General features: G+C 40.6%; 1 protein-coding gene across 19 annotated transcripts in view; it reads left to right on the top strand.

Annotated features, from left to right (window-relative positions):
• The window catches only part of jakmip3 (Janus kinase and microtubule interacting protein 3), a 166,807-nt gene that overhangs the window by 21,307 nt on the left and 125,993 nt on the right, over positions 1 to 19,507 (top strand). Inside the window, exon 1 of one of the 19 annotated variants that reach the window (XM_016992204.2) lies at positions 4,831 to 7,170. The exons of the other annotated variants lie outside the window; for them this stretch is intronic. The gene's annotated coding sequence lies outside the window, so the exon portion shown is untranslated. Of the gene's footprint in view, positions 1 to 4,830; positions 7,171 to 19,507 lie in introns of those variants that run through there. 19 annotated transcript variants of the gene reach the window in all.

Below are 19,507 nucleotides of genomic sequence, written 5' to 3' on the forward strand. Positions count from 1 at the left end.
ATTTTTCCTCATAATATTCTATTATATTTATTATGGCTTTGAAATTCAATTTTATATGTCTTTGAGGAAGAAAGCTGGTCTGGTATTAGTGTATCCAGTCTTCCAAAAATTATTTTAAGAGTTCTGCTAGGGCATTTATAAATATTTTATAATCCGTATTTAAGAGGAATATAGATCTGTAGTTTTTAACATCTTTTGGGTCTGAATTTTCTTTATATATAATTGTAATATTAGCCGTTTTCCATCCTTTTTTTGCTCTAATAATTCCTCCATTTCCCCTTAATTTTTCTATAGATTCTTGTTTCTTGGCAGAGTCCCACCACATATGGATAAATGTTCCAGTTTCTCCACATTCATGCCAACAGCATTTCGGTGTTCTTTTTTGTAATATGGGCTATTAGTTTGTTATATATGAATCCCATAATTGCTTTCCCTTTCTCAGTTTTCCATTGTAATATTTGATCTAAATCTGTCCTTCCTTCTTCTTCTTCTTCTACTCTGTAATATTTTGTGACATTCCGTGTCATAACAACCAACTCCTTGACCCACATTTGTCTCTTAACTCCCTCTAGAAGACATTCAAAAAGGGAATGGTATTTAAAAAGGTAGCCATGTCATTCTATTTCAGTAAAAGCACCAGAAAATCACTGTCCTAAACAATACCAGATAAATGGTAGCACAAATTTTACAAAAATCTGTGGTGTGATAATTCTGTCCTTGTTTTATTCTCTTCTTCCAATATGATGTAATGTAATAAGGTGTCCTGTGTATTGCAGATTTTTCAATATTATTTACTCCCCTTTAAAAAAAAAAAAGTAATTGAGCATATTATTGAAATAATTTGAGAACTGGTTTCTCATCTTAAAATTGCCAGAATTAGTATTATAGCAAACAGAACAGTTCAGAGTATGGAATAACCATTTTTAAAATGGACAATGCTGATCCCAACATGTTTTAATGTTTAAAACTAGTGAAAAGAATATTTCATCGAGTTATTTTATGAACTAAGTTGCTCTTTTAAGGACAACTAATAACATTTCTCCTTTGCAGGATCAAATTGTTAGGTTAGCTGCAAGTTCAGTATGAATATTTTGAATGCCATCGTTTTATCAATACAGTTAATTCCCCCACTGATAAAAGACTTGAAACTATTTCGGTCTAGTTTTGATAGCAGTTGTCATCACCTGGTGACTAGCCTCTCACGAAGCGGGTTTTGAGTAGGCAGACATATCTGAAACCTTAGTAGCTTGAAGACTCTACCTGAACTTGCACTGGCATATTTTTGAGAGCCCAGAGTCACTGCTACACCACAATGAGATAGCCAGTTAGGGTTTCACAGAAGTTAAGCTTAAGGAAGACAGTGAGGGATGTGCTTATCCCCTCCCAGATTTTTTGTTGCTGTGTGGCTTCAAGTCTTTTGCAACGTATGGCTCCAATAAGGTGAACGTATCACTGGGCTTTCTTTGCAAAATTTGCTCAGAGGAGGATTGCCCTCATCCTTCTCTGAGACCAGGCCTGTAGCCAGGATTTTGATTCGGGGGGGGGGGGGGGGAGGGGGATTTTGGTTTTGGGGGGGGGCTGAGTCTGAGCGAGATAGGATCAACCTAGCAAAGCTTTTGTATCATTATCCAAATGCCCCATGCATATGGAATATATTGAGCATGGTGATCAGATCATGATATGAATAAACATAACAGTTTAAATAATAAATGTAAGGCCTTCTCACGGACCACCCTGAGAATTCCCCACCACCACCTACCCTGGCTACATGTCTGAGACTAAAAGAATGTGACTTTTCCAAGGTCAAACTGTGGGTTTCCATGGCTTAATGTGGATTTAAGCCCTGGTTTCCAGAGTCATAGTCCAAGGTTCAAACCACAAAATCATGCTGGCTCACGTGATTATATTTGTTAATGTTTGTTCCCCAAATATGTAACTGTTTCTTTCATTTTCTTGGGTTTTGATTTACTACAAAACTGCACTTGGTAATGTGTGTTTAAGAGAAAGCAAGAAGAAAAATTATTCTGTTTTAAGAACTTTAAAGACTTTGTTGGATGAGACCAAAGGCCTATCTAGTTCAGCATTATGTATCCCACACTGGCTAACTAGATGCCTATGTAAAGACTTCCTGTTAATGAATCCTAGCTCTCGTGTTCAGAAGCTGAAACTGCTCACAAAATATTTAGCCATTATCCTCCATTAATTTTAAGAAATTTCATTACTTTTACTGAGATGTTTGTGTTTGCTTTTGGGTTTTGTTTTTTTTTGCCCTTGTCAGGGAGTTGCAAAGTAACTGTAAAGAGTTTCAAGTTAGATAGGATTTGAAGGACAAGCTAGACACCAGACTGCTGTTCTACCTAGAGGGAAAACTGTTCCTTCTGTCACTTCTTTTTTTCATTTCTGAATGTACTACAGAAAGTGATAGCCTAATGCTGATTTTATCATAGGGGTTCTTCCTTCTGCTCTGTTTATTATTCCTTACCTGAAATGCTGTTCTGCATATCACCCTCACATTTACATGTCTTCTTGGATGTTCTCCCAACATCTCAGGTTCAATAGAGCAAGAGCTCATCTTCCTACTCAAGCTCCTATCCCTTGTGCAGGTTTGTTATAAAGAACAACTCTGTTGTCTTGGGGGGTTATACACTGTAGAATCAGTGCAGGTTGACACTACTTTAACTGACTTTCACCCACATGGATTTCCATGCCTGAGCAGAGACCTGAACACTTGTTTCCATTATCATAGTCCAATACTCAAGCCACTATATCATGATGGCTTTCAGTTTGATTTTTAGGGTCTTCATAAAGTGGAAATAACCTGGATGCACAAACAACACAGTAACACAGTCTCATCTCATAAAACAAGTATGTAAATTCCTCTTCAATAATGACTAGAAGAATTATACTGCCCAATAAATACTCATTTTGGTGCCTCAAATGTTAGACCTGTTTCTGGCTATATTTGACATGCTGATCTCAGAAATTGCACCAGTTTTCCTCTATCAGCTTTAGTTTTTGAGATACAGATGCCATATATCAATCTTCATCTGCTCGCTCATGAAAATAATGATAACTAAGAAACTAAAGCTGATGTAGTCTCTCCAATGCAGTATTCTGAATTAGTGTCCCAAATATCTCCAGAAACCGGCCTAAAAACCAAGAGACCAAGAATTGGGGGGGGGGGGGGGGGCTGTATTATCAGTTTTACAGCTAATCTTAGAGGGGGTAGGAAGGCTTGAAGGAAGTGACAGATTATGTAATTGTCCCTGTTCATTTAAGACACTTGGCAGTGGCTCATCCCTTAAGCTCCTGCTCCACAACAGCCCTGCATCTTTCTCTGATATCGTAACCATGGGAACTCTCCTCATTGTTTCCCTGTCATTCTCAATATCATTTGCAGGTCTTTTTGCCCTTCTTTACATTTGAGACTTTTTTCACTGTTCACAGATGCATTATTCACACAGGGTTTAAACCAGCAAATCTAAGACACTAGGAATTGTGCTTTGAAGATGTCAAGAGATCTTGGTAAATGTTCTTGGCTTCTGATGAAACTGTGAGCAAATTTATTTATTTATTTATTTACAGCATTTATATTCCACCCTTCTCACCCCGAAGGGGACTCAGGGCGGATCACATTGCACACATAAAGGCAAACATTCAATGCCATGACATAGAACAGAGACAGAGACAAGATGCAGGCACCGGGCTGGCCTCGAACTCATGACCTCTTGGTCAGAGTGATTTGTTGATTTGTTGCAGCTGGCTTGCTTTCCAGCCTGCGCCACAGCCCAGTCTTATGAAACAGTAATGACTATTTTACCCATAGTTGTAGATAGCTTATCCTCAAAATATGAAATAGACTAATCAGAATGATGAAATTAATATTAATTTGAAAGTATGATTACAACGCCCAAATTGTAGCCATCACCCCTTCCTGTAAGTTTAGTACCTGCATGGCGGATGCAAAGTAATGCAATATTGTTGAAGATCTCTTAACTTTGTGTTTTCAGAAATGATAAAAAGTGGGAAATGTGTATTAGTTTACTAGCTTGATTTGATATATTATGGAGATGAATTATGTACAGTTTTGAGCTCTGTAGGCTGTCTTGTCAATTCCATCTCCAGTTTTTCTGGAGCTCCAACAAAACAGATATATTAGCTGCTCATGTAGTGGTAATAAATTATGGTTGTTGTTTTATGCTTCCAAGTTTTTTGAAGGAGTTTTTGAAGGAGTTCTCTTGGCAATATCTGTTCAGAAAGGGTTTGTCATTGATTTCCTTTGAGGCTGGGAGGGTATGACTTCCATAATGATACCCAGTGGAATTCTTTGACTGACTAGGGATTGAAACCCTAGTCTTCATATTCCTAATCTAATGCTGAAATCACTACACCACATTCACTCATAAATCATATTGATAGGGACAAGATTCATTCAATTACTTGTCCCCCCTTAAGGAAGCAAATCTTGGTTTGTTAAACTCACTTGTCACCTTTCCTAAATCAAAACATTTTAAAGAAAGCTGCCATATCCTCCTCTCCAAATGAATTCAACACAGAGTGATGGTACAGTAGAGCCCCGGTTAACCGAGGCTCTGTATTATCCGAGGCGCTGCCGGGGGTGCCCCTCCCTCTCCCTCTCCTTCTCTTGAGTTCAAGAAAAGGAGAGGGAGTGGGAGGAGGAAGTGCCCCATGATAGCTGCTGCTTAGCAGCGCTGACGAGGCACTTCCCAAGGGGCGAGGCCTTGCCCAGGGACATCCCTCGGCGAGACCTAGGCCCAGGCAAGCACATTGCCATCGCTCCTGCCTATACAGGAGCGATGGTGAGGCGCTTCCCAAGGGGCGAGGCCTCGCGGAAGGACATCCCTCAGAGAGACCTTGCTCTATCCGAGCCATTCAGTTATCTGAGATGGGGCCCGCCCCTTTATCTCAGATAACAGGGGCTCTACTGTAGTTACAAAGTTGGCATACCAAATGTGTGATTCAGTCTTTCTGATATACTGTGGCAGAGGCTGGAGACAAGATACCATATGATAAAACAATTCCTATAGTTGTAATTACATTGTGACTGTTTCTATATGATAGCCCATTATGCCTTTGATATCATGTTGATGGCCAAAAGTGAGGAAGAGCTGAGGAGCCTTATCACCAAGGTGAAAGAAGAAAGTGCAAAAGCTGGGTTACAGTTAAACGTCAAGAAAACCAAGATCATGGCAACTACACCTATTGATAACTGGCAAATAGAGAGAGAAAAAGTGGAGGCAGTGTCAGACTTTATATTTCTAGGCGTGAAGATCACTGCAGATGCAGACTGTAGCCAGGAAGTCAGAAGACGTTTTCTTCTTGGGAGGAGAGCAATGGCCAACCTTGACAAAATAGTGAAGAGCAGAGACATCACACTGGCAACGAAGGTCCGCATAGTCAAAGCAATGGTATTCCCCATAGAAACCTATGGTAGCAAGAGCTGGACCATAAGGAAGGCAGAGCGAAGAAAGATAGACACTTTTGAACTCTGGTGCTGGAGGAAAATCCTGAGAGTGCCTTGGACCACAAGAAGATCCAACCAGTCCATATTCCAGGAAATAATGCCCAGCTGCTCACTGGAGGGAAGGATATTAGAGGCAAAGATGAAGTATTTTGGCCACATCATGAGAAGACAGGAAAGCTTGGAAAAGATCACAATGCTGGGGAAAAATGAAGAGAGGCCAACCAAGGGCAAGATGGATGGATGGTATCCTTGAAGTGACTGACTTGACCTTGAAGGAACTGGGGGCGGTGACAGCCGACAGGGAGCTCTGGCGTGGACTGGTCCATGAGGTCACAAAGAGTCGGAGACGACTAAATGACTGAGCAGCAGCATCATGTTGAAACCGTGTGTTCTCTCCACACTATTGGTGAATCGAATCATTCTTCAATTAGCATAGGCAAAATAGCAGATTAGATAAGCAGGTTAATTGACATGATTGTGTTCCTCTGTAATTCACTGATTATTTCCAGATTAGTTATCTGGACAGGTTCGATCTACAGTAGTTTGCACCTAATAAACCACATGTGAGTAACCTGTGTCTCACAAGCTATATGCAAACCTTGTTCTTCCTCTATGTCACTGATTAATCATAGTTTAAGGCTACATCCATACTTTGGTTGATTTTTGCTGTGGCTTATTGAGATATTGGAACTTCCTGAACTATGGTTTGAATTGCGGTATTTCATGAACTGTAATGAAACATGTTTCATGTGTTTAGCACAGGAAACCATGATTAACCTGAGGTTAACACTTTCAAATTCCTCCTCACAGCTACAGTGGTGGAGACTAGAGAGAAGCATGCAAGGGTAGGAGAACAGGAAGGCCATACTGGATCAGATTAGAGTCCTATCTTATCCATCATTCTTTACTGCAGTAGCCCACCAAGTCTATAAGAATCCAAAGCAGGATGTAAATCCAACAGCATTTTCCTCAGCAATTGTTATTTCTATTGCTTCAGACACTAGTGTTAATGTATAGCATAGATGCCCTGGAACTAAGCTTCACAATGCTAACTATTATTTAATATTGGAATGGGGAATGTGTGGCTTTCCAAATAATCATCACTGCAACTTCTATCATTGGCCATGATATCTAAGGCTGGTGGAAGTATGGCTAAGCAATATCTGGAGAGCCATACATATTCTGCACCTGATTTCATGTTACATGCAAAGCAGACCCTTATGTAGAAGTGGACACCAGTAACAGATACGCTATACAGTACTTAATTGATTACAGCTAACTCACACACTCAGCACTGTTGGATTCTCCAGCATCACTCCTTCATAGCATTTTTTATTTGTTTCCTTTATCTCCAGTTCCACAGTCTGATACATTGAAATAGTCTAATTCCTAAATGGCATTTCTTCTGGACAGTCTTTGCCTGCTATTTGCCGAATGAAAACCAACCATCTGCGTTTTTGTAAAGTAACATGCATGGGGGAGAGGATAGCAGTGCTATCTCACAGAGACAGTTCAGAAATAGATGGTGGCAGCACAGCCTCCCCTTAATGTGCTCACATGTTGGTAAGTTCCATCTGAAAAATAAAAGCAGACCTCTTTGCTGAGTCACAGACCTTCGGAGCTGAAGCACAGTAGCTGGAGTTTAGGAAGCCAAGGAATGGTTATGGTCTTAGGTGGAAGCAAAGGTGAGGAAGAGTACTTTCTGAATGTATTTATTGTCTTGGTTGTTCTCAGAATTAGAAAGGTCTTTAAAATGGGCATCAAATACAAATCCAGTCTAATTGCTCTCACATTTCTATTTGTGCTCAGTAGAGATTGCAATGTATGCTTTTATTTGTCTCATTTTATTTTTAAATGAAGCCTTGCAGGAGGGATATTTACATGCAGCTGTCTTGAGTTCCTTTGGGAAAAAGCAGGTAACAGCTTTATAGCAAGACATTTCAGCAGTTTTGCTGTTGCTATCCTTCAGTGTTATGCATGCTTATTTTGGATGCAATTTCAGTGTGTTTAGTCAGGTTTATTCTCAGGAAGAGACTATACGATGTCAACCCTATTCTTCATTCACCAGATGTTCTGAACTTCTATTAGTGTGTCTATCTGTCGCTTAGTATTTTAGGCCACAATGCTGTACAGACACATAACCTAGGAGTACATCTCATTGAACTCAGGGGGAGTGATTTCCAAGTAGATATGCTTCTAGCACAACTACCATAGATATAAACTGTGTTGTGTTCAGAACAGCTGGGATGTTTGTTAATAGGAAAATCAGCCCAGGAGGCAAATGCATAGGATGAGTAATTAGGAGAGAGATGTTTAGAAAATGCTCTGCTAATCTGCTTTCAGAGCTCTTCAAAGAGGAGGGTTCTTGGGGGGAAGAGAAATCTCACATATGTGCACTGTATGTGCAATTGTTTGCTCTTACAGATTAATCAGTTTAAATAGATGAATTTTTCCAAACTATATACAAGAGGATTTTTGTTGCTGTGCAAAAGAGAGAGATTGAGAGAGACAGAGGGAGGGATGGAAGGAAATATCTTGCAGAACCTTAAAAGCTGACCAGTGAAAACAGATAGGGAAAGAAAAAGTCCATGTCTTTTTTATTGTTGCCTGGCCCAATCCCTTTGGTGTGGGAGGGGGTCCCAGTTATAGGAGCGGAAAGTCTCAGGACCTTCCCATGGATCATTATAACTAATGTACAGCGTTGTTTTAAAGAGATGCAAACTGCATCTGCTTGTGTGTGTATGCAGCATGAGAATTAACAGGATCAACATAGGGATAGACAAGGTATGTCAGGCTTTGGGATCCACCATTCACCACACAACAACTTGAGAACCTCATCAGAATGAGAACAGCCTGTCAGGATCTTGTTAGTAATTAGATGGAATTTTTTAAATGCAATAATATACAAAACCAAATCTCTGGGATTTTATGTCCGTATTTGTTTTATGGAGGCATTGCATGTTTGCTGTTGTATATTGGAATCCGTCCTGAATTCCCTCGGGGAGATAGGATAGAATACAAATAATTTTTTATTATTATAATGTCATATGTACTTTGGAGCTCGTTTGCATTAACATCCTGGAGACGCTCTACTTCTGAAGTTGTGGAGAGAAAGCATAAAGCAAAGAAGAATTCCTCTAATCAGTGGTTCTCAGACTTTGCTTCCACTACCTAGGAAGTAGACAGCCTGTGGAGCCCCACTGCAGTTGGTGTGGCCTATAGAGGTTCCCCAGCACAGCCTGGGCCACCTTCCATCAAAGTCTCCTGAAGCTTCCAGATAAAACCTGAACAGAAGGTTTTTTGTGTATGTCAGGAGCTGCAAGTTGCTTCTGGTGGATGCACTTCCAAGAGAAAGCCATGTCAGAAAGGAAAGAAAAAGAGGGAAGAGGGGGGAAAGGATGAAGGTGAAAAGGAGGGGAAAGAATAGCCTTGGTGCATCTCAACTGCAGGTTGAAGAGAAAAGATGTGAGAAGGGAGGAAAAGGGTTGAGGATTGGACTGGATGGCCCCAGGGTTGCTTCTACTACTACCACTACCACTGTTGTTGTTGTTATTGATGTTGTTATTGATGTTGTTGTTGTTGTAAAAGCTAGATGACTATCTGTTGGGGGTGCTTTGAATGTGCTTTTCCTGCAAGGCAGAAGCAGGTTAGACTGAATAGCCCCTGGGTTATTCCTGTTATTGTTATTGCAAAGGCTAGATGGCCATCTGTTGTGAGTTCTTTCACTATGCTTTTCCTGCAAGACAGCAGCAGGTTGGACTGGATGGCCCCTGGGTTGCTCCTGTTGTTGTTATTGTTGTTGCTGCTGCTGTTATTGGTGTTATTATTATTTCAAAGACTGGACTGCCATCTTTGCTGGTGGTGCTTTGACTGTGTTTTTCCTGCATGGCAGAAGGGGGTTGGACTGGGTGGCCCCTGGGGTCTTCCACTGAAATATTGTTAAGTGTATGTTGGTTGGAATTGTTCTTCGTTTTTAATATTATATTTTTCTTTTTTCTTTCTTTCGCACTACAAACAATATATGTGCACTGTGCACAGTTAGTTCACACAAATATTCTCCACCCATCTGCCACTGGCCCAGCCTATTTGTAAAATTTTAAAATGCAACCTGACCCCTGTGTCCAAAGGTTTCTTGGGGCTCCATGATAAACTTTTCCTTCAAAAAGGGTTCCACGGCTTTAAAAGTTTGAGAACCCCACTCTAAATTGATTGTGCCACTCTCTGAATGAATGGAATGAGAGCAAGGGGGTGAATCAGGATCCTGTGCTGATTTGAGCAATTTATGATTGTTTAAAAGTTAAAGAAAATGACATAGCCCAAAGACAAGAAAGCTGCCTACCCAATCACATTGCACTGCATAACCAAAAAGATATAAGAATTTACCCTCTCACACATGTGTATGCATACATGCATGAGAGTGAATACAGCCACATGACTGCAAGTGGTGATTATTAGTACAGTTGTCCCTCCACATTGCTGGAATCTCCAGGCCAGGCATCCTCAAACTGCAGCCCTTCAGCTGTTAGGCCTCCAACTCCCGGAAGCCCTAGCCAGCTTTATCAACGGCCAGGAATTCATGGAGTTGGAGGACCAAACAGCTGGAGGGCTGCAGTTCGAGGATGCCTTCTCCAGTGTGACTCTATGGTCAGTTTCCTCCAGTCATTCTGAAGGCCTAGAGATTTTTTTTTTATAAAGAATGTCTTTTTAGGAAACTCTAGGTCCACTAATGTGATTACCGTATATACTCAAGTATAAGCCAACCGGAATATAAATCAAGGCACCTAATTTTATTTATTTATCTATTTATTTATTTTTCAAACTTATATGCCGCCATTCCCCTAGGGCTCAGGGTGACTTACAAGAACCGGCTAAAATCAACAATTTAAAAACATCTTAAAAACATCTTTAAAAAACATCTTAAAAACAACCTAAAAGCACATTTTAAAACATCAATAACAGAACTCAAAAGCCTGTCAAAACAGGTGTGTCTTACATGCCCTGCGGCAGGCCGACAAGTCCCGCAAGGCACGAACTTCAGGTGGCGAGATGTTCCAGAGAGATGGCACCACTGCTGAAAAGACTCTCCGTCTAGTTGCTGTTAGATGCAAGGTCTTAAAACTGGGGACTTCCAATAGGTCTTGGTCCTCAGAACGGAGGGATCTCTGGGGTTTGTAGGGAGTGAGGCGATCCCTCAGGTACATCGGCCCTAGACCATGTAAGGCCTTGAAGGTAAGCATCATCACTTTGAAAGTGATCCGATGCTCAATTGGTAACCAGTGCAGCTGCCGTAAGATTGGTGTTATGTGGCATCTTATCGGGATTCCCGCAAGGAGCCGGGCAGCTGCATTTTGCACCAATTTGAGCTTCCGGATCACCGACACAGGAAGGCCAATGTAAAGGGCGTTACAGTAGTCTAGTCTCGAGATTACCGTAGCCTGGATCACCGTAGCCAGGTTGTCCCTAGACAGATAGGGGGCTAGCCATCTAGCCTGCCGAAGATGAAAAAAGGCAGTTTTGCTAACGGTGGAGACCTGGGCCTCCATCGTCAAGGAAGGGTCCAAGAGGACACCCAGACTCTTTACCTGTAAAGACGGGCGTAGCGCTTCGCCATCTAGGGTTGGCAACTGGATATCCCTACTGCCCAGTTGGCCCAGCCATAGGATCTCAGTCTTTGCTGCATTCACCCTCAACCTACTGGAACGCAACCATCCAATAATGGCCTCGAGGCACTGATGAAAACTGTCGGGTACAGACTCTGGTTGGCCTTCCCTCTTTAACACAAGCTGAGTGTCGTCAGCATATTGATAACACTTGAGCCCGAAATCTCGGACCAGCTGAGCAAGTGCTACTACAACGCTACTTTCTTAATTCTTCATGATAAAGCTGATGAGCCCCTATCAGTAGCCTTTGACAACAACTTGGCTACATATCATGAAGGAGTGTCCTTGGAGTCAATTGAAACAGATGCTTCAGAAGAGAATTCCCTCGTTACTGAGATAAAACAACATACAAGGCAAACATTTACCCCAGACTTTGTGATGAACCAATGTCTTCTTACAGCCCACACTGTTGTTTCTATCTTTGAAAGGCTAGAAAAAATAGTAGGACAATTGGTGCTTCTCAAAATTGCTGTGGACCGCTTCACTCAGAAAAATATATCTTTAAAAGAAAGTTCAGCTAAAGATAACATCACGTGGGCCAGAGAGGAGGATAATATGGTGTATCAAAACACCTTCGAAATATAGTAGAGTCTCACTTATCCAACACTCGCTTATCCAATGTTCTGGATTATCCAACGCATTTTTGTAGTCAATGTTTTCAATACATCGTGATATTTTGGTGCTAAATTCGTAAATACAGTAATTACTACATAGCATTACTGTGTATTGAATTACTTTTTCTGTCGAATTTGTTGTATAACATGATGTTTTGGTGCTTAATTTGTAAAGTCATAACCTAATTTGATGTTTAATAAGCTTTTCCTTAATCCCTCCTTATTATCCAACATATTTGCTTATCCAACATTCTGCCGGCCCGTTTATGTTGGATAAGTAAGACTCTACTGTACTACTAAGGAGCTACAAATATGTAATGGCAATAGGATTTTACAAGCAAATCAAACAATGCTGCAAATTGCCCACATTGGAATAAATGAGCGCAAATGGAATTCATTTAGAGCTATCAGAACTTCTTTGAGCCAGCTATATTATGGAGCCACCCTCACTTCCCACTTCCCAGATTGGGAAGATGAACACACAACATTGCTATCAAAAGCCATTTTTTCCTATGCCTGGTTTTGTTAATTCATATTATTTGTATATTTTGTATATTACTTGTTAAACATTAGTTTAATTAGTTCAACCCTGAAGGGGACTCAAGGCAGCTTTACACATAGGCAACTATTTCATTTTTTTTTTCATGTCAGAAACAACTTGAGAAACTGTAAGTCACTTCTGGTGTGAGAGAATTGGCCGTCTGCAAGGATGTTGCCCAGGGATGCCCAGATGTTTTGATGTTTTTACCATCCTTGTGGGAGGCTTCTCTCATGTCCTTGCATAGAGCTGGAGCTCGTCCGCGCTCTCCCCAGGTTAGATTCGAATCGGCAACCTTCAGATCAATAATCCAACCTTCAAGTCATCAGTCCTGCTGGCACAAGGGTTTAACCCACTGTGCCATCAGGGACTCCAACTATCTGATGCCATTAAAACAATGTACAACTAAAATAAACATTTAAAATAGAATTATAAAATACAATTAAAACCATTAAAATATTTTAAACAATACCATTACAATTAATCACATTATCCACAAATGTAGCCCGGGCCGTTCCAGTAGTCATTGCACATCATTCCATATCTATCTATTGCACAAGTTCTCCAAAGGCTTGGTCACAAAGCAACGTTTTCACTCTTACGGAAGGTCAGGAGGGAGGGGGCTGATCTAATTGGTATTACTCCTAAATAGGATTGAAACTTGTTTAGAGAGCCAACATGGTCTACTGGTTCGAGTATTGGATTGCAACTCTGGAGATCAGGGTTGAAATCCTCACTTGGTCATGAAAATCTACTGGGTGATCTTGAATAAATCACAACCTCAAAGGCAGGCCACTGCAAATCTCTGAACAAATCTTGCCAAGAATATCCCATGATAGGTTTACATTAGGGTTATCATAAGTTGGAAATGACATACAATAAAGATCACATCATAATTATGCAATGTTATTCTGTTTTGTTTAACTATTAGAGAACAAAGAACAAATGTACATATTTATTTATTTATTTACAGTATTTATATTCCGCCCTTCTCACCCCGAAGGGGACTCAGGGCGGATCACATTGCACACATATAAGGCAAACATTCAATGCCATATAACATAGAACAGAGACAGAGACAGATGCAGAGGCAATTTAAAACTTCTCCAGCTTCCTGAGGGTATGCTTGATTCCGGCCACAGGGGGAGCAGCCTCTTCATCATCCACCACAACGGCAACTTCCTCATTCCAACGGCGGCTGGATGATTTTTATGGTGTCATAAATTAGCCTCCCCACATATAAGTGGTACCTAAATTTCCTACTTGATAGATGCAACTATCTTTCGGGTTGCTTAGGTCAGCAATGAGCATGGGCTATATTTTATTTTTAATTGTTGGTGCTCACCCCGACACGGGCTGGCCTCGAACTCATGACCTCTTGGTCAGAGTGATTTATTGCAGCTGGCTGCTAACCAGCCTGCGCCACAGCCCGGCCCCTTACATACAGTAAGTTATCTTGGGAACTCACAGTGTCCTCCCAGCCCAATCGCAAGAAGTAGTCTTGGGTTTTCCTGCTTGACATTCCTGGCGAATTTCCAATATGTGAATGTTAATCCAATAAAAATAATATGACTTAAAAGAAAATGGAACCCTGAATGTCAAATATATATTTTATTTTTTATTATAAGGGTCCATCCCCCATAAAAATACATTGCCCTGCCAGTATGGTTTTCTGTTGTCATCACAATGTATGAATAAGGCTATTATCTTCTGTTTTGAACAAAAACGTTTATAAGACAAAGATAGAAATGAGAAGAGGGCATATTTTGCATGTGAACAAAGCTAGGAAACGTGGCAACCTGTAAATTAGAAATGCATGGATTCTATTGAACTCAATAGAACTCTATGCAAATCAACATGTTTAGATTGTGCTGTAAATCTGTCTGTTTTATATGTCTTTGTTGCTGCTCTTATGGATATGTGAAAAGCTTAAATTGTTCCTGCTGTGTATTTATCAATGAAGCCTGCAGAACTACTTCACAATCACCAGTAATTTTTCATAATAGACTAGCACAGGTGGAGCAATTTCCATGCTGACGCTTCACCATGCTGAGATTTCATGATTGGGCCATCTAATGAAGTTTCACTGAAGTTTCTTATTAACTGTCAGAGAAAGATAACACTATTATTTAAATACTAGCTGTGCCCAGCCACGCGTTGCTGTGGCAAAGTGGTGGTGGTATTGGTTAAAAATTGTTGTGTAATTTTTATTTGACGTTATTTGTATTTTTTAAATTAATTTTATTGTAAGTTATCTTTTTATTTATTATATTTTATTATTTTCTTGTATTGTTTTTAGTTATTTTCTGTTATTATAGTATTTTATTGTATTAATCTTTTAGTGTTTTTAATTATTTTTAGTGTTTTTTATTATTTTTTATTGGGTTGCTAGGAGACCAAGTTGGAGGAGCTTAGCCTTCTAACTGGCAGCAATTGGATAAAAGCAATTATTCCTCTCCCTCTAATTAGGACTTTATTTTTCTATTCTTTTTGTTGTATCAACCTAGAGGCATGGATGATGGGTTGTGTTGTCAAATTTCGAGGTTGGGGGGCCTGTAGTTTTGTTGTTTTGTTGGTCACCGTGATGCCATCACTCTTTTATATATATAGATGGTTTATTGTGGGATAGTATTGAAGTGATTCTTGTTTTCATTGCTCATAGTGGGAGATCTAATATTGATCAGTCTTATTCCCACAATAAATTATTTAATACCATTTTTCTGATATTTTACTGAATGGGGTAAACATGTTTCTAATGAAGATTAATTGTATTCTTGTGTATTAGAGCTTGGTGGTGGATAAAACTTGGGTTGGTAAATAAAGGAAATTCTTTATTAGTCACTTCTATGCTCTGTACACATTAAGATGCTTGATATGAAATCATGAGATGGTCTCCCCCAAGCTGCTGTCAGCGTATAGTTGACAAGTGATGCCGAGGTCTGTTTTTCATTAGGTTCTGAGCATGATGCTTCCTATTTCCCTAATGCATTATTTCCTACTTAGAGATCTGGGCACAATTTGTCTTCTTGCTAATGGTTAATAATATATAAGAAGGAAATAGTGCTGGCCTTTGGACAGTATTGCAGCATTGCTGAATGAGATTTGCCTGGAATTGTAGAGACCAGATATTTCTCTTTTCCCTCTTCTGTGTTTGGTGAACACACAGTTCTTTGATAAGAATGTTGCTACAGTTGCTCACACATTTATAGAGACAACATAAGCAACTTTCAGAAGCTACAGAAAAGGGTTTATACAGCCTTTGAAGTAAATCACCACATTGAAAATTTCTGGAGAAGGCTTTCCATCTCAAGTGCATTTCAGTGCTCACATAGATTCTTCAATTTCAGATAGCAACATCAAACTTAGAACGGTTTTCTGACCACTGCAATATGTTCTTTTACAGACCAGTAAAGGTCCTTCTACACATGTAGTAAAACCCGGAGAGGTAGTTAAATGATGTTTGGGGAAAGTGCAGGCAGAATCGGGTTAACATCTAAAAAGCACATGTTTTAAAGGTGCACTTAAAACCTGATCCCCCCCCCCCCCAAATATACACCTTCACATGACTGTATATGCCTGCAGTCATGCAAAATATTTGACTTCCTTCCCATCCTCCTGTGTAGACTGTTCCAGCACACATGTTTTAAAAGCCCAAAACAGCTGATTGTGCTGTCAAAAAATGGATCCACAGACACACAGGTGGCTCAAGGGATGCACAATTGGAAAGCAAATGGAACTTTCTATAGCTCTTTCTTTCTTTCTTTCTTTCTTTCTTTCTTTCTTTCTTATAATATTGAACAGTGCTTACATTAACAGTTGAGTGAAAAGAGATATAAGAAATCTGCTTGTGTGTACATTTTTGATCTCTGCATGTGCGTATATGAGATTCAGTGCATTTAGGAGAGATTAAAAAAAAATATGTCCCCTGTCTGCCCTCCTTCTTGATATGCTTCAAAGGAAGGGGTGAAGATGGTTAGGGAGCATTTCCTAGGCCTGATAGATCTCTGTGTGGACTTACTGTCAGGTTCTGGGATTTTTTGCCCCATTTTTAAAATTGTCAAGTGGTTTTAAAATGGAAGTGTGCTAAGACTGTGGGTCTGGGGCTTCCATATCTTAATTTCTTTAAACCAATGGTTCCTAGAATGTTTATAAAGGACATATATCAAAGATGGGTGAAGTGCGGTATGCAACTTGCATGAGATTACCTGGGTAGCTTAACATTCCTAACCCTTCAAACCCTGTAGAACAGTGATTCTCAACCTATGCATCCCCAGGTGTTTTGGCCTACAACTCCCAGAAATCCCAGCCAGTTTACCAGCTGTTAGAATTTCTGGGAGTTGAAGGCCAAAACATTTGGGGACCCACAGGTTGAGAACCACTGCTGTAGAAAATTCACCAAAGTTGCAGCCACACATCCCAGAAGCCTTCAAGAAGGCCGAATTTGCTACTCCCTCAGTTTATACATCAACCTCATGTATAGTAAGTTGAGAGATGGTTTTGAGGATAAAATTATGGATATTATATGGGGTTTATATATCTGTGGGAATGATGTCGAGGGTAGGAGAAAGAACTCTTTTCCGCTTGAGGCAAGAGTTAATGTTGCAATTGGCCAGCTTGATTAGCATTAAATAGCCTTGCAGCTTCAAAGCCTGGTTGCCTCCTGCCTGGGGGCATAATTGTTGGGAGGTATTAGCTGGCCCTGATTGTTTCATGTCTGGAATTCCTCTGTTTTCTGAGTGTTATTCTTTATTTACTATCCTGATTTTAGAGGGGTTTTTTTAACACTGGTAGCCAGATTTTGTTCATTTTCATGATTATTATTTTCCACTAACTCCCACAATTACTAATGTTGCAATTGGCCACCTTGATTAGCATTGAATAGCGTTGCAGAGTGCTCAGCCAAGAAGGAAAGGGGCGGAACCTCCTGAATGACAGACAGCCAGGGGCTGCCAGTCATTCAGGCAGCTTCCCTCCCTTCCCTTCCGGGCACCTCAATGGCACTCCTAGTGGATTTGCCACCACCCTCAATGGCTTCCCCCATGTATAGTTTCAGCTGCCCCTGTCTGAGTGCTAGTTAAGGTAGCCTCAATTTCTGTTGATTTTTGCCCTTGTAGTGAGCTTTCTAATGGGAACTTACTATTGGAAGCAAAATGACACTTTTTCTGTAAAAGCCACCATATTCATCCTTAATTATGCTGTCAATGAATAATGCATGATATTGCACAAGGGCAACTGGTAAAAAGTATTTTGGCGGCCTTAACTTTACAAAAGGTTAGTTATCTAGATCAAAGTTGTTTTGTTTCTTAGCCTCATATATGAACTTTAAAATAATGGACTTCATGGGTCTGCCTGTCACCCAGCCAGAATGAAAATTACCTTGACAAGGTCATTGGTAACAGTGCAACTGAGTTACATGTTTCACTTCAACAATTCTTCATTTATCTGCTGTAGACAGTTACAGCCTTTGTGTCAAACTACACAAAGCATTTCTTTTCTTTTTTTAGTCTTTCCTCCCATCCCTTTTGATTCAAGCATTTTTCTTTTTCTGAACACTGTCTTACAGATGCTCTCTTACTTTTAGCAATGTCAGCTCTAACTCTACAAGAGGTGTCATTCTTTACCATGTAATAAGAGAAATCAAAGGAAGCAATCCATCAGGGGGTTTTTGAACTTATTTTTCCAATGTTTGTGCAAATAGATATGCACATACGTTCCTGACAAAACAGAGGAATCTTTGTTTGCTTGCATGTTGCAAGTTGCATGTCGCTTCTGGTTGTGAGAGAATCTGCTGTCTACAAAGATGTTGCCCAGGGGATACTTGGATTTCATGATCCTGTGTGGAGGCTTCTCTCACATCCCCCCTGCATTGCATCCTATCAGATTACCAAAATCTGTCAGAAAGCAAGAGTCATAGCCATCTTAAAACCAGGTAAAGCTATAGAACAATCTCCTTGTTGTGCCATCTTTACAAAGTTCTGGAGAGACTTAATTTGAATAGAATTATGTAAAAATAAACCCATGTTTGATTCCAGAGCAAGCTGGCTTCAGGAAAGGCAAAAGCTACACATCACAAGTGTTGAACCTGACTCAGCACATGGAAGATGGATTTGACAGGCAGCAGATTACAGGAGCTGTCTTCATAGACCTGTCAGCAGCTTATGACACTGTAAGCCATCACCTTCTCCTGAAAAAAAACTTATAATATCACAAAGGACTACCACCTCACCCGCTTCATGGGAAATCTGCTACAAAACAGGAGCTTTTTTGTTGAATTCCAGGGTCAGAGAAGCAGATGACGAAAACAGAAGAACGGCCTCCCTCAGGGGAGCGTGTTTGCTCCATCAATGTTTAACATTTACACAAATGACCAGCCACTGCCAGAAGGGACAGAGTTTCATCTATGCTGGCGATAGTGCCATCACCGCCCAGGCAGAGAGCTTTGAAATGGTTGAACAGAAGCTCTCCAAAGCTTTAGGTGCTCTTACTGCCTATTACAGGGAAAACCAGCTGATTATTAATCCATCTAAAACACAGACACGTGCTTTTCACCTTAAGGACAAGCTTCTCGAGCCCTGAGGATTACCTGGGAAGGAATCCCACTAGAGCATTGCATCACTCCAAAATACTTGGGAGTCACCCTGGACCGTGTTCTGACTGACAAGAAGCACTACTTGAATATCAGGCAAAAACAATACAAACAATATCATATGAAAGCTGACTGGCACAACCTGGGGAACACAACCTGACACAGTGCCTTTGTGCTTTGCTACTCTGCTGCTGAATACGCATGCCCAGTGTGGAATACATCTCACCACTTTCAAACAGTGGATGTGGCTCTTAATGAGACATGCCGCATTATCACAGGATGTCTACTTCCTACACCATTGGAGAAATTATACTGCTTAGCCAGCATTGCACCACCTGGCATCCACCGGGAAGTAGCAGCTAATAATGAAAGGACCACAGCATTGACATCTCCGGCCCATCCCCTGTTCAGATATTAGCCAGCACGCCAACGCCTTAAATCAAGAAATAGCTTTCTTAGATCTACAGAGATACTCGCAGGAACACCTCAGGAAGTGAGAGTCCAAAAGTGGCAGGCTAAAACCCAGAACCTTAATCAGTGGCTGATGCCGGATGAGAGACTCCCCCCTGGACACACAGAAGACTGGGCAACTTGAAAGGCGCTGAACAGACTGTGCTCTGGCAC

This window comes from Anolis carolinensis, chromosome 3 (genome assembly GCF_035594765.1).
Source record: "Anolis carolinensis isolate JA03-04 chromosome 3, rAnoCar3.1.pri, whole genome shotgun sequence".
Lineage (NCBI taxonomy): Eukaryota > Metazoa > Chordata > Lepidosauria > Squamata > Dactyloidae > Anolis > Anolis carolinensis.